The following is a 16,452-nucleotide window of genomic DNA, read 5'->3' as shown; positions in this document are numbered from 1 at the left end:
CACCCACCTGCCCTAGAACTTGGGTCCTTTGACACCTCCACCATCATGGCCTTGCCTGAGTCTCCCCAGTGTGTCTCTGGACTGGGTCAAACTGATTGAACTCTGTGTGCTTTGTGTGTTGGGCAAATACTATAGAAAATTACAGCAGCACGTTTGGACGTGGCTCTTTGTCCTTTATTCCTCAATACCTCCATGTCAGCATTCCCATGTGTGGCAGGTTTTCCTGTTAATACTTTTCTTTGCATCCTCCCAGGTACATAGAATACCCCTAGAGGATAGGGTGGAATCCTCTCTGAAAGCACACATGCACGGCTGGTGAGGTACATGGAAGGATTTGGATTTTCCAACAAAGAAGATGCCCAAGTCCACTCCAGAAGCTGCAAGGGCTCTCTCTGCACTGTCCTTGGTGCGGCAGCTGGCATGGCTGTGTGGAGACTTTGAATGTCTTCAGGGCTGAGGTGCTCAGCATCAGTGGGGAATCTTTTCACCAGAATGGTGAAGGACTCACTCCCCACAACAGGGTTTTTCTGACCCCCCACAAGCTCTCCTAATGCTGTATTTCTGGGTTGGGGGTGGGGTGGGGAGGCAGCAATTGTTCCTCTGTGGCCCCTTCACCTCTCCAGGGAACCAAGGGGCGGGAACTCAGCTTAAGAGCAGCTCCAACCAGGCAGCCGGCAGACCTGCCCTCCCGCTGCTACTAAGGCCATGGAGATATTGCCCACCAGCTTCAGGGCCCTCATAACTCTTTCAAGACAATCACTTTATTTATATGAGTTTGCTTTAAAGAACCCACGAACGACCCACCGTGGGGACCTCTCCTACTGCCTCAGCTTGATTCTCGCCTACCCTTCGAGTCCATAACTCTTAGTGTTTTGATTCTCCCAGTCCACAAACTATAAAAATCTTATTTCTATAAGGTCTTTTATGGTTACCAAGATAGTCAATAGTGTCATTTTCATTCATATCATTCTGCAGGGAAGTTAGAGGAAACGAACCAGACAGAGGAGGGCTATAAATAAGGCTGGGCTACACAGGCCCCCAGCGGATCCCGCTGTGTTCTTGGAAACCGACTCATGCCCAGAGCACGCACATGCACACACACACACAGTTCATACTCTACATACATGCAAACACCATACTGTGTGCTTCTGCATGTGCAGAGGCAGGTATCTGCAAACTTTCCATGCGCCTGGGGGGCCATGAACACGGGCTCACTTGCATGCATGAAGATGTTCCCAGCCTTTGGCAGTCTTAGAGAAAAAGTGCTTGATGGAATTTTCCTGGCCTTGCAGGGCCAAGAGCAGGCTGCTGCACTTGCTACAGCGAGCTGGGGGCACTGAGACAGGCCAACCCCGAGAACATTCCAAAGCTATGAAGGGTATGTTGGGCAGCTGCCACTGTGAGCTCATGGAGGGAGCTCCAGGTTCCCGCCACGCAGGAGGCCCTTGCTCTGGCTGAGTTCAGGGCTCCCTCTGACTGCTGGTGTCATAGGACTCCCTTTTCCAGAGAAGGATGGACGGCTTTTCCACCCCCTCCCCCCCCATTCAAATTGGGCTTTGGCCTGATTCTCAACTCCTAGCATACCAATCCCTCACCCTATTGTCTTTATTCCTGCTCAGAAACCCCAGAGGAGAAGTGAGATGTTTCAGACAGTGATAAGTGGAAGTCTGTTTGCTGGGGAGAAGGGGAACAAAACAGAAAAAGTGGACTAAATATGGAGGGCTGTGTGGGCAGTGACAAGCCCTGTGAAGGAGGGTTGTCAAGCTTCTGTCGTCAGACCTCATTTCAGGGAGCAGATGGAGGAGTAGGGGTCACTTACTCTTGAGCCCCCTTCAGAGAACGCTGGGCTTGCTGGCTAGGGGCACAGAGGAAAGGGGAACCCTGGAATCTGGGTTCTGGATTTGATCCTACTTGCTTCCCATCTCTGGGATGAGTTCAAAGGGAGAAATAAGCTCCCTTATCTGGAGATGCAGGTGGGCGAGCTTCACCCCAGTGCCCAGGGCAGGTGTGTCTCTTAGTTTTTCCATCTGCTCAATGGGACAATGAGTTTGATGTTGGCAGCACTCCCTGGATGCCACAGAATGGGTGGGACTGGACTTTTCGAGGAGCCTGTTTGGGAATTGGAGGGCTTGGAAAGTTGGAACCACTGTAGTCCCACCCACAGTGTACCTGAGATGCTGAATTGCTCCCCTCTCACCCTCCCTTCCTCTCTCCTCAGAATGCCTTGTCCCATGCACTGCAAAACCTAGGGCGAGCAGAGAACGTGCCCGGAACTGAGCTCAAGACCTTGGAATTCCTCTATTTCCCCTCCTTCCTTCTTCAAGGGAACTATTAATTGTAATTTAAGTCTCCCAAGTTAAAAGCAGCGTGCAGATTTAAGGATTCTTTCATCCCAATTACGCATCTTCTCTGGCTGCACTTTAGTGCCAGGCTTTTATCTGTTGTTCTGGGGAATCACTTATCGGCCAGAACGGCAAGCTGCACACAGATCTCCTCCTGATTATGTTTAATGGCAAATGGAGAGTTAACCGCCCATCTTCCCCTAAGCTGTGTCGGCAGTTTTCCCAGTCCAGACTGAAAGCAGCCCCAGGGAGCAGGAGGCCATGGAATGGGGGAGCTGCAGGGGCTTCCCGTCCTGGAGTGGTCAGTTCAGGTCTATAGGGGATCTGATGGCTCGTGGTAGCTCAAGTGATAGCCTCAGCATTCTAGTGACCCAAGTTCTCGCTCTGTTACCAGCTTAAAGAAGCTATTTGCTTATTCTGTGCATTCCGCACCTATAGGGGCCAGGCCCTAAGCTGGCAGCATCCTCATTTACTGCAGCCTAGAAGCACACATACTTCATGGCCAGGGCCACTGTGATTCTCATATGCACAAAGGTACATCCCATTTATGCCCACTCTCTGGACAGTCACTGTGAAGTACACACACTCTTTTTTTTTTTTCTCACACAAACTCTTATAAGTATGTACCAGCATCACATAAGCACAAGTTGAATGATGTCTGCATCAGTGATTCACATGAGGTCAAATCTGGACTTTCTACTAGACTTTAGCCACCAATGATGCTAACCACCTCTTTGTACCTGAGTTGTCTAATATGACATTTTGGGGCTAGTGGGGGCTGTGGTATGGCTCCCAGATACCCATCCCTTTTGGAAGTGGGGTACTGATATTTCCAGTCTATGAGAATACTGGTTACCATAGTGTTCAGTTGAGGGTCTCCTCAAAAACTGAGCCATAGGAACTCTCCTGAGCCATCTCTGTCACTAGAGGTGGCTTGTAGTCAAGGACAGGCTGATTCTTTTTACATCATTTTGGGGGATCTCAAAAGAGCCATTCCTACTCTAGTGCCTTTCATGGGATTGATGACGGCCTCTGTTGGAAATGAATTAGAATTCACTTATCCTCTTCCCTCATTTATAGGTGTTGTTACCACAATTACCCTCCAAGAAGCCATCTGTATGCAAATATCTGTGTTGTGTTTCTAGGGAACCTGACCTATTCTACTAGAGTTGGGGCTGGGAGTGGTTCCTAGGAAACCAACTCTCAGATGGGACTGTGGAGCTATATCCCCCCATTGGCCAGTTGGTAATGTGAACCCTTTCACTGGTGGGTGGGAGGACTGAGAGCATAACTTCTCCCCTCAACATACTCCTGGTGAGCAATTGTTTTACCAGTTGTAAACTGAGGTGGGTATAGGTACCCACCAGTAGTACTAGTGGAGGTAGGCTGAGATTCATGAAGGCTATGGAATGAGATGCTTTTGTTGGGGGCTTTCCCAACATTTGAAAACATTCTCCCTGCATTGAAAAAAGACAATGAGAGGTTGAGGGTGATTAATCAACAATAAATGGTGAAGTGGGAGAACCAGAGGCCTCCTTACCATTAGATGAGAGACTTTCTTCTGCAGCTGGAGGGCAAACAAAACAAAACAAAACAAAACAAAACAAAACAAAACAAAACAACCCCACCCAAAAAAACACAAACAAAACAAAACAAAAACCAAACTGGTTTGGGACCAGGAATTATTTACAAAAGGAGCAGAATTCTCAACATAGCCAGGTGATACTACTACCTGGCTGGTCTTGATGGAGGAGAAGTGGGTCCTCACCCTAGAATGGGGACATGAGAGATACATTTGGATGCCTGCAATGCCCAGGCTACACTAACTCTTGGAGCTGTGTCTTCTGCTTCCTGCTAAAGGTTTATCCATGCTTGAAGACACACAGATGCTTCTCCCTTACACCAGGGATCTCTCCAGATCCCCCACCCTGGAAGCTCTGCAAGTAGTGAAGAAAGTTGAATTTGCTTCAGGCCTGAGGCAGAGTGCACATGTGGGAACCAGGGTTTAGCCTTATTTTTCTCCTGAATTCCTTATGCTCTTTCTGCCTCTAGTCTCTATCATCACACATTTCCACCAGACCAATCTTTCTAGAAGCGATCTTTCTATCTCATTCTGTCTCAGCTCTGCCTAGATTGTTGCCCAGGTCTATATGCCTTTGGGTAACAGTCACATTTTGGCATTGGCTATTGCTTCACCTCTCTCCCCTTCTTACTTTTTCCATGAATTCTTCTCTTTACACCTGTCACACATGTTTCCATATTGGGGCCATTGTGCAGCTTTCTTGGTCTGGAAAATCTTTACCTCCCCAATACCTCTGTTCCTGTTCAAGTACTATGATCACTTCCTATGGATGATATTGTCTTGTACTTCAAGCTCCTCAATACTACACACAAAGCCCTAGCTTTTCTCTCTCTGGCCTCCCTCAGAATTGCACATGTACATCTAATTGTTGGTTCTTTTCCCTTTTCTGGTGCAGGATTACAGCCAATCTGATTTGTAGGGACTTCAAAGAACTATTGCATTCTTTCTCATGATGTTATGGGCAGCTGATCTGCCTCATGGGGGCTGCTCTGCCATGTCTGTTCCATGGAGAGATCTGCTGAGACTAGATAGTCTCTCCTCCAGGGTCTCTGCCTCATCATTAACAAGCTTAGATCTGGCTCTCTTTTAGCATGGATTCAGAGCCTTCAGAGGGAAAACACTGAATGTATTAGGAAATCTTGATCCTGAATTCTACTTGTCATATCTAGACAAAAGATTCAAAGGAAGGGTAAATAGGCAGTTGATGGGAAGAGCACCATTAGTGTTCTGGCACTAGAAGGAAGGACTGATGGCCATATTTGGAAACTATCTACTGCAAGGTGCAGCAATCATTTGATGGGAGCTCATGAGAGTTGGGATTCAACTCCCCAGCCAAGGCACTTACAAAAGTTGTAAGAAATTTTTGCTAATGGTATGAGCTATAGGATCTAATATGCTGCTTGGTTTTTAAGAAATCTAGGAGATGGTAGAAATCTGAGCCCTAGACTGTTAGCTGCCTCCATTGGAGCTTCTCTTTAATCTTCAAGATAGTACTTTCAACTGGGAATCTGTATGGGTACAGAGTCTGGCCCCTGGGGCATGTGTGGGGCACATATTTTCAGCCACATGGTTGCACAGGACCTGGGATCCAAACACAGACTTAATAATTAAAGCTCATTTCTCTTGCCTCTTGTCATTGTACATTGAGAGCATGTGGAAGTCATTAGTGCTGTTTGTCAAATATTTCTGGCTATGCACCTGCTGAACACATGGAAGAATTGCACTTCTTGGCCCTCTTGTGGTTGGGTGAATTCTGGTGATTCATTCTGGCCAATGAGTTGTGAATGAAAGTGACTGGTGCCATCTCTGGGCATTTAATTGCTGTGTGAAGTCCTCTCCAGAGCTCTCATTCTCTCTGTCTTGGTGACTGGCAATGTTGGAAACACTTTCATTAGTTGGGAGAAGAGACATGAAATAGAGTTCCAGCAAACCTGGGATGTGCCAGTGACATGAGTAAGGAATAATCTGTGTTGTCTGTGGCCACTAAGATTAAGGGGTTGTTTGCTATGCTAGTGACATGTGGTATCTGGATTGATTGTAGGCGTTTGGCTATACCCCAGTTGCATTCAGGTAGATCTGGAACTGGGTAGAAACAGGGCTTTTAGGAAAGAACTTCGAAGCAAGAGGACATAAAGATTGGAGCAGATATTGGAATGGGTTTCCTACACTTAGGCCTCCTAATTTGAAAAGCTAACATATTGGTATGATTTAGAGTTATAAAGACATAATATTAAATGGAATGGAATATTCAGAAAGTGGAAAGTTTTAAAGATTCCTGCCCCTGCCTCCATATGTACTTTCTCTCCCCTCCAAACTCCTCCCTCCAAATCCTCACTGCTAGGGATTTGAATAGTCTTAAAAGCAGAGCGATTTGAATGCCCAGACATTTGCATATGGACTTTCCTTCTGTGACTTTCTTTATTCTAGTTCAGCGCCTCTCTAACTTTAGTGTGCCTAAAAATTTCTGTTCAGGATTGTGTAAACGAACCCATGGATACTGGCCTTTATAAGTGGTTTGAATTTTTCAAGGGTACTTTTGACTGTATACAATTCTTGTCTTATGCACAGGCTTCAAAAATCTAACCCCTCTGTAAAATGAGATTCCATTGTTCAAAACCAAAAGGATCTTGCAAATTTCATGAGTTGTGGAGAGCACAAGATGTCAGCAGCAGCTGCTCTTAGCCCATTTTCCACCCATCACCCAAGTCCTGCTGATTTTACACCCACATACCAAGCCTCCATCTTCTTTTGCCTGCATTGCTTTGAAGGGCTCCTCACTTGTCTTTTTGCTTTTAGTCTTATTGCCATCAATCCACTTTCTGCAACCAAAGCAAGCTCCTGGTTAATATCCCTGTCTAAATCCCTTATTGGTCTTCCTCTGAGTGGTCTAATCAAGAAGGTCAAAATCTTTCTTGGGTTCTTAAGGCTACAGGACTTGGCCCTTCATGCTGCTCAGCTTCAGTTCCTAACAAGTCTCTCTATTTGACCTGTGGGAGTTCTTTATGCTGATCCTTCTCCTCTACCAACTCTACTGTCCCTGCTCCCCATTATAGAATCATTGCTTTTGCTTGGAAAGTTCCACCATTTGCTTGGAAAGTTCTTCCCTGTCCTTTTTTTTTCTTTTTGGGTCATACCCAGCAGTGCTCAGGGGTTACTCCTGGCTCTAGGCTCAGAAATCGCCCCTGGCAGGCACAGGGGACCATATGGGATGCCGGGATTCGAACCACCATCCTTCTACATGAAAGGCAAATGCCTTACCTCCATGCTATCTCTCCGGCCCCTGTCCTTTATTTTCATTTTCTTTGGCCTTGTTTACACCTATGGAAGATTCAAATATCAGTTCAAATGTTATATTCTCATGTAAGCATTTAAGCTAACTTATTGTTGTTGTTGTATCCTGTTTTTGGGCCATACCCTCAATGCTTAGGAATATTCCTGGCTCTGACACTCAGAAATCACTCCTAGCAGGCTCAGGGACCATATGGGAGGCCAGAGATAGAACTTGGGTTGACCATATGCGAGGCAAACACCCTACCTATTGTGCTGTTGCTTCAGCCCCAAAGCTAACTTTATTATTTGTTTTTGCTCATAGGCAATTTTAATAATATTCTGCTGGCTTGTAACTATATATAAACTTGATTTTATTATCTGAGGAAAACTTGTTTTTTTCACTAGAATTTAAGGTCTAGGAGATTAGGGATTATGGCTTTCTTACTATTCTAATATTCCCAGCATACACAATATGTATTTATTGTACGAGTGAGTGCACAATGCCAACAATGAGAGCAAAATGGTAGTGGCTTTGATTTTGGTGATGGAACCTATATTTCTGTCTCTTTTGGATATTATCTCTAATAATTACCTCTGGTGTAGTTGTAAAGGTGGATATTATCTATTATCAAAAAACCAGTAAATAGAAAAGAGTAAGGGCCAATGAATGACCAAGTCAGGCCCAGAATTTATGCTCTAGAGACCAGGTATTGAGTTCTTTATTCAGATACAGTACTACTTCTTGTCTTTGAGTCTGAAAAAGAACCCAGGAGATGTCTTCTAAAATCTTAATTTATGGGACAGAGCTAGCATGGCATTATAGTTTATAAGTGATCCCCCTTTCTTCTTTTCATATAGTTTGTTCTTTCAGTTAATTCAGAAATAAAAATTTGGTGGGGCAAGATGAACATGAATAATAGGTTTTTTTGTTTGTTTTTTTTTCAGCCACATCAGGTGATGCTCAGGGTTTACTCCTGGCTCTGCACTCAGAAATCGCTCCTGGCTTGGGGGACCATATGGGACGCTGAGGGATCGAACCGTGGTTCATCCTAGGCTATCATGAGCAAGGCAGATGCCTTACTGCTCATGCCACTACCCCGGTCCCAGATAATAGGTTTTTAAATGTTGAACAGATTTAGAAAGAAACTGGCCTGGGGATGGGCTTGTGGTTCAATCTAGAGTGCATGCCTAATACATGAGAGGCTCTAAGATTTATCTCAGAAAGTCCCAACCCTCCCTTTCTTTCTCTATATTTCTCTCACATATATGTAAATGCACACATACAAAATATCCCAACTAAACAACAACCAAAACTAAACAAAAAATTGGGTTGAAGGGCTGAAGCAATAGTACAGTGGGTTGGGCACTTGTCTTGTATGCAGCCCACTTGAGTTTAATCCCTGGAATCCTATATGATCCCCTGAACCTATCAAGAGTGATCCCTGAGCACAGAGCTAGGAATAAGCCCTGGACTCTGTAAAGTGTGAGCTCTACCCCCACCAAAAACATGGGTTTAGTACAGTCTTACAAACCTGTGGGACCAGTAAAGATGCATGAAAGCTCAGATATGTGGATATGATTAATATTAGGTTGTTGTTTAATTATCTTTCTGGACCTTGGATATTCTGTCACATCTGTATATATGTGAGATGAGATTTCCCTAGGAGGGAATTGACATCGATAATTTCTTTTTTTTTTTTTTTTGGTCCTCCAATTCATAATGCAGACCAGGCAAAGGGCCTGGGTTGAGGTGTATATGGGGTGCATTTACTGTACCTCCTCTTTCTATACAGTCAGTGTAAAGAACACAGCCTGTGGTAAGAATTGGGAGGCCTTATCTTTTCTTTTTTTTTCTTTTTATATAACCATGAGGAAGCAGAGAAATACATATAGAAGCAAATTCTAAGACTTTAAACTTGGGGTGGTAGGTAGGACGAGAAATTTAGACCAGGGAGAGTTCACTGTATAGGAATACTTTCCTAGGAGTCAGGATTTAATGTCTGTCAAAGACACTTGGGAGCCAGTTCTCAATTGCTGGTGGAATTCCTGAAGCTGGAGCAGTATTGTGGCTGCAGCACATCTATGGAAAAGCTGGAGTTGTTTAGTGTTGAGGAAATGACTTGAAAATTTGGAGAGCCAAAATGAGACTATGAGACCAGTTGGTCATGTATGTGGGAGGGCCTGAAAGATGATCTCTCCATGAAGATATTAAGAAATGTATGGAGTCTATTAGGTAGATAGATAATTGAGGGCTCAGTGGTGAGGGGTGAAGTTCAGAAGATTTATTCCCTTGAGGTCAGTTGGCCTGTCTGCAGGCATCTCACACATGCACACAATTATAAAGAATTGTGTGGTGGTGGGGATGAAGGCTATGCATAGATTCAATGGAGGTTCTCTCTCACCAAGCTTAGCTAAAGAAGCTTCTCATCATATGTGCCATCAGCAGTAGATATCAGTACAAATTGATCAGTATGATTGATGTTGATTCATATGGAGGACCTGACTCTAGGGAAACAGTAAGGAGTCTACTGAGTGTAAAACAAATATTTCCAGCTAGTTGTTTTTATATTCTTCATATTGCATACAAAAAAGGAATAAGGATTTCTATTAAAGAATAGGGACAACAAGGTGTCAGTCTGTAACTTTTCAACATTTTTGGTAAACTTTCTTCATTCTCTGCTTTAATTGTAATATTTGGGACCATCGTCACTCAAATCCATGTCTCAAAGTCAGTTTTGTTTCCTCAGGGACATACAGAATGAAACTGTAGGGTTTAAAATCTTGCCTTAAGTGCAGTGAAATCCATTGAAAAAGTTTAAGCAAGGGTAATACATGATAAAATTTGCATTTAAAAAGATTACTGGAGGCTCTGTGGAAAATAGACTGGAGGGCCAGAATGGATTAGGGGGCCAAGTTAGGAGATGATAACTAAATTCCACACTAAAAATTATGGTTGTTGAATTCATATGATGATGGTAATAGAAATGGAGGAGAAGTAGATGAATTCCTGATATTTATGGAAGAGAAACAACAGATAAGATCCTTTTTGTTGTTAGTTTGATCAGAGTTTGCAGTAGTGCAAGCATTCATGTCCATCCTCTTACTTATGGACATGTTGCCCTCTTATTCATTATCCCTATTGGTCCCCTAGTGGCTGTATGACAAGCCCTTCTTAGATTTCCTTTTAGCAGCTGTCTTCTTCAAGGAAAAGGCTTGTGCAAGTCAGAGACCTCTGTCATTGACTATTTAAGGAATGTGAATTTCAGGAACGCTTCCAGGGGTCTCAAACTCAATTTACCTGCGGGCCGCAGGAGGCAAAGTTGGGGTGATCCTTGAGTGCAAAGTCAGTAGTAAGCCTTGAACATTGGGGGGTGTGACCCAAACAACTAAAACAAAACAAAACAAAACAAAATTCCTCTAGGGCAGGGTCACAAAATGTTGTACGAAGGGCCGTTTGCGGCCCATGGGCCGCAAGTGTGAGACCCCTTAGCCCAATGCTCTGTTTTCTTTTATCATAGCAATTCATCATGAGCATTTCTTATTCTTTTCAAGCATCCAAGAGTGGCACATCTGAAAAACTCTTGGGTCCCAAGACTGTGAGGTTTAGCTGATTATTACTGCAAGGAGTAGGGTTCAGGAATAACATGTCAGAATGTAGTATCAGAAATACTTGGTAGGGAATGTGCAAGACAATATAGAATAGAAGATAGCTTTAAAAAATATTGGATTTTTCTGCCGTCAATCAGTTGGGGGCTTCATATTAACAAAGCATTGTGACTATATTTGTACCCAGGAGCAACAGATGTAATGGGGCCGGATGAGAGATGGGGCAGAGTCTGATTATGCCCATAGTTTTGATTTGAGTGGCTGGTGGGATAGTTGAATTTAGTTTTGGACTCACTGAAGAAGCTGTAGGTAGTAATATTTAGCAGACTGTTGAATTCGTCTGTATTTCCAGAGTCTAAAATAATGCCTGGCATGTTAGGAACTCAGTATTTTTTTAACCACAGTAGTTAAGTAATCTTCCCCAAATTACCGCAGCAATGATTTGTGAGTGCTAATGCTACTTTATGTTTAGGATATTTTAGTCTTCAGTTGAATGACCAAATTAGCTTTTTTTTTTTTTTTTTTTTTTTGGTTTTTGGGCCACACCCGTTTGACGCTCAGGGGTTACTCCTGGCTATGTGCTCAGAAATCGCCCCTGGCTTGGGGGGACCATATGGGACGCCGGGGGATCGAACCGCGGTCCTTCCTTGGCTAGCGCTTGCAAGGCAGACACCTTACCTCCAGCGCCACCTACCCGGCCCCCCAAATTAGCTTTATGTCCAAGTTTTTTTGTTTGGTTTTTGCTTCTTGGGCCACACCCTATGATGCTCAGGGGTTACTCCTGGCTATGCACTCAGAAATCACTTCTGGCTCAGGGGATCATATGGGATGCCAGGGATCTGTCCTGGATTGGCTGCGTGCAAGGCAATCTCCCTACTGCTGTGCTATCACTCTGGCCCCATGTCCAAGATTTTTTACTGATGAGGCATGACTTTGGACAGAGCACTTGACTCATTGAAGTCTTATTTGATAATTTGAGATCTTGAAGACCTAGAGGTGTGTATTAAAGACCAGGACCTAATTTTCTTTTCTTTCTTTCTTGCTTTTTTTTTGGGAGGGGCCACACCCATTTGATGCTCAGGGGTTACTCCTGGCTAAGCGCTCAGAAATCGCCCCTGGCTTAGGGGGACCATATGGGAAGCTGGGGGATCGAACTGTGGTCCTTCCTTGGCTAGCACTTGCAAGGCAGATACCTTACCTCTAGCGCCACTTCTCTGGCCCCAGGACCTAGTTTTCTAAATGAATTAGTGATGGGCTTTGGAATGGGGTGGAACAAACAACATTGTACATAATTGGGAATTAGGTAATTGGGTTTAAATCTTCACTCTTCCCTCTTCTAAATGTGATATTAAGATCTAAAGCATATTTTTTTGTTTTGTCTTTGGACCACACCTGGTGACACTCAGAGGTTACTCCTGGATATATGCTCAGAAATTGCTTCCAGCTTGGGGGACCATATGGGACACCAGGGGATCTAAATGCGTTCCGTCCTAGATTAGTGCATGCAAGGCAAACGCCCTATGGCCTGTGCCACTGCTCTGCCCCAAGATCTAAAGAGTATTTTATTTTATGTTTTTTTCTAAAGAGTATTTTACATGCTTATAACCTGAGAACATTAATGTCATTTGAGAATTAAATATAATAAAATGTGTGGTGTACAGCATTTAGTGTGGTATACACTAAATTCTATTAATAATAAGCTACCAATCAAGAAAACTGATAGTTGTTTGTATCTGTCTGGTGATATATAAATTCTCATATTCGTTCTACCATATGGCTAAAGTATTGTCATTTTTATTCCCATTTTATATCCAGGAAAGACAAGGCAGGAACTTTGAAATGGCTTCACCCACTCAAGCATATGATGGAACTCAGCCAACTTGTCAAGTCTTCTGATCCTACACACTTGTTTCCTATGACTCATCCATGGAGGTTTAGGTTTAGGTGAGTGGATCTATCCAGCCCAGCCCAGCCCAGCCCAGCCCAGCAGCACTGCCAACAGCCAGTTTCAGGTATGTATTCTCTCTCTCTCTCTCTCTCTCTCTCTCTCTCTCTCTCTCTCTCTCTCTCTCTCTCTCTCTCTCTCTCTCTCCCCTCTCTTCCTTTTCTCTCTTGCTCTTCTCTCTTCCTTTTCTCTCTCTCTCTCATGTTAGAGGACAAGTGTAAAATGTGAGACATTTTTTCTATATCTTCAAATCTTTAGGAATCCCCAACTCCTAGAGGGAAATTTTTTTTTTTTGCCTATTCTTTTAATACTTTTCTTAGACTTTCTACCTAGATTGGTCTGTTTTGAAAGGCCTATTCAACTGAGCTGAAACCAAAGTACATATATTTCTCCACAAGTCTCTGTATCCTATTGTCCAAGCTGAGTCAACTGGACAATTCAAGATGTGGGAAAAATTCCGAGATTAGAATGTCTACATTTTAATTTAGCTTTGATTATTCCAGGACTTGAAATAACCCCTTTATCTTTCTGGGCTTCAGTTTTCCTCACAGCACCAGATGGGGCCTGACCTAGCCTGACACTCCATGACTCAGAGTTGCACCTTCCTACTTGTGGGGGAAGGAAGAAAAGATTAGGGGCCATGCCATCCATCTCCTTCCTGAGATGGCTCCTCAGAGCACTATATTTCTTGCCTATAGTGACCAGGGAATTTTCTCCTATTGATTGCATTCTGTAATCGAGCTTAACAAATAGAACTTCCCTCAAATGATTCTTCCAACTAAACTGATAGAAAGCTAACCTTGTTATATTTATTGACAGAACATTGAAATAAATATTATAGGTCTAGAGGGAATGTTTCAGTCCATTGATTTTTTTAAGGAAATAATAAATGGAGCCTATTCCCTTTGGCATATTATGCTGGGAATAATCTGAAAAAATGCTTAGCTTGTTCAACACAGAGCTTAGAAACCTTCCTTCCACTCCCAATGGAGTATGGGCCCCTTGCATAAATCTGCTCTGGCCCAGGCAATCAATTTTCAATTTTAATTATTTTCAAAACTCGTTTATTATTTGCTTGTTCTGTGATTCAGGAGCTTTTCTTTCTTGGCAACTTTGAGCCAGCAATGGTCAGACCTCTGGCCTGGGTCTCTAACATGAAATCTCTAGTTTTATCTACCAGAGAGGAAAGCTCATCCATTGTTCCTCTTTCCAGAGTACCTTGTTTGAAAACAGAGACTGAAAATCTGGCCCATGGCCCAGCCCATTTTTATAAATAAAGTTTTATTGGAAAGCATTACATTCATTTGTTTACATGTTGTACATGGCTGTTTTCTGCTATAGCAATAGAGTTGAGTAGTTTTGACAGAGACCAGATATAGAACACAAAGCATACTATGTATTTCAGGCCTCTTATTTATTTTTTTGAGGGGGGCACATCTAGTGGTGCTTAGTGGCTATTGGGAATTGCTCTTTATAGTGGGTGAGTGGGGAAACCTAGCACCATGTGGACAGAACGGAAGCTGAGCCTTCTGCATGCAAAGCATGTGCTTCAACCAATTACGCTATCATCTCTCTGGCATCTTACTCTCTGTTTCTTTTAGTGTTTTAGGCTACATTGGGTTGTTCAAGGCTTACTCCTGGCTCTTTGGTTATGGGGCATATGTAGTATTGAAGTTGATAGCTACCACTATAAATAGACAGGTCAGTGTCTTTCTGTTGTTATTTTCTTTCTTTTTTTTTTTTTTTTGGTTTTTGGGTCACACCTGGCGATGCTCAGGGATTACTCCTGGCTGTCTGCTCAGAAATAGCTCCTGGCAGGCACAGGGGACCATATGGGACACCGGGATTCGAACCAACCACCTTTGGTCCTGGATCGGCTGCTTGCAAGGCAAACACCGCTGTGCTATCTCTCCGGGCCCTCTGTTGTTATTTTCTATTGTTCTGCTTAGCCATGTTTTTCAGTGACAAAAAAAAAATTAAAGCATAGAGGTGCATTAGCTAGCCCCCTCACAGGCGTCTGGGAATATTTGATTTATCGTATCACTAAATCCTTGCCATAAGCCTTCCCACCCCTCCTTTTCCTCCCATATGAGTGGGGGGTATCTGGTACTTGTTTCAAGGGCCTCTTTCTTATTTTTGTTTTTAGGGCCACACTTGGCCATGTTCAAGGTGCTATTTTTTTGCTTAGAGCTTGGGTTTGCTCCTGTTGGTATTCAGGGGCTCATGTGGTGATTGAACCTGGGCCTCCCATAAGCAAATCATGTGCTCTAGCCTTTTGAACTATCTCCCTAACTCCTTAAGATCCTCTTTTCTAGGCTATAACCCACCTTCATTCAAACTAAAAATGTTGCTGAGTACCTTGAACCCTCTACACTCAGCAAGAAACAAGGTCTTTAGCAGCGCTTTGGGAAAGAACTAAAGTTATATTCTCATTAGATGACTAACAACAAATGGTTACATGGACACTAGTCTTTATGAAAAGTCACCTGCGATCCCTTCTGCCTCCTGGGCTGTTGCCATCTCTTTGATCTGTTGGAAGCCAGATAGATTGAAGGAATTTCTCTGTGTATATTTCATGCATTTACTTCTTTCCCTATATTTTCCAACAGTCTTTGCCTTGGAGACTCTTCTCAGGAGACTCCTAATAGTTCTTCAATTGTAAGAACAGTGATTTTTGTTTTGTATGTTCAGGATCTCTCTTGATTTCGAGACTTGCTCACTCTCTTCCTGAAATGCTTCTCTCCAGCAACATTCTCTCTAAGCTTTTCTCCATCCTCTGCAGATTTTCTATCTAACTTTTGAGTTGCTAGGATTGACTCCTATCCTCATATTGTACTCAGAGTAAGGCCATCACTATGATTAAGCGGTAGACTACTTCTTAATTCCCCAAATCTCAACCTACTGCTTTTCATTATTTTTTTTGAATTTGACAATGTGTATACAACTGGGTACCCCTTGCAAATCTCTCAGGTGTTTCAAATTTGACTTCCCAATGCTTTGTTTCTATTCAAAACAGCCCCTATCTATAAATCACCATTATTAATGAATTATTTCAAGCAATCTGTTAGATCCCAAGGCTTCTATTATTTTATTTCTTATTTAGAATTGGTTTTGTTGATTTAACTTATTAAATACCTCTCACATTTTCTCCCCATTTTTATCATTGATGCAACTGCCTTAGTTCATGTCCCTCTTATATTTCACCTAAATAATTATCCACTTAACTATTTTGGATTATAAAGTGTTGGGTCCTAGTGTTGATCCCCACTGCAGTCAGTTTGGGCATTGTAGGCTTATTTGCGAGCTTAGGCACTAGTTAAATCAGATCAGAATTGGAAGCAGCTGAGCACCCTGATAGATACTGACCTAGCAACCTTGGAATCAAATGTTAGATATTTGGAGCACTCTGGACTCCTTAGCAGAAGTAGCCCTCCAGAACAGGAGGGGTTTGGATCTATGGTTCCTAAAACAAGGTTGATTGTGTGGCCATTGGGAAAACTTGCTGCTTCTATGCAAATAATTCTGGGGTCACCAGTCACAGTCTGAGTCAGCCAAGGAAAAGGTTATAGGAAGGGAAAAACGAAGAGAGCAGGAAATGAATTGGGTTGAATCATTCCTTAGATGGTTGCTGTGGCCTACTAGCCTTATAATGGCTGCTGTAGGACCCCTATGCTTATTGATTGCTATTCACTGGAGGAAGACTTGTC

General features: G+C 43.2%; 1 non-coding gene across 1 annotated transcript; it reads right to left on the bottom strand.

Moving 5' to 3' along the window:
• Positions 1-8,895: 8,895 nt before the first annotated feature.
• LOC126012571 (small nucleolar RNA SNORA51) lies at positions 8,896-9,028 on the bottom strand. The gene has a single exon (XR_007497026.1). It is a non-coding gene; the product is annotated as a small nucleolar RNA SNORA51 (small nucleolar RNA).
• Between the last annotated feature and the right edge of the window lie 7,424 nt (positions 9,029-16,452).

This window comes from Suncus etruscus, chromosome 6 (genome assembly GCF_024139225.1).
Source record: "Suncus etruscus isolate mSunEtr1 chromosome 6, mSunEtr1.pri.cur, whole genome shotgun sequence".
Lineage (NCBI taxonomy): Eukaryota > Metazoa > Chordata > Mammalia > Eulipotyphla > Soricidae > Suncus > Suncus etruscus.
The sequence above is the reverse complement of the archived record's forward strand: the minus strand, read 5'-3'. Positions and strand labels throughout refer to the sequence as shown.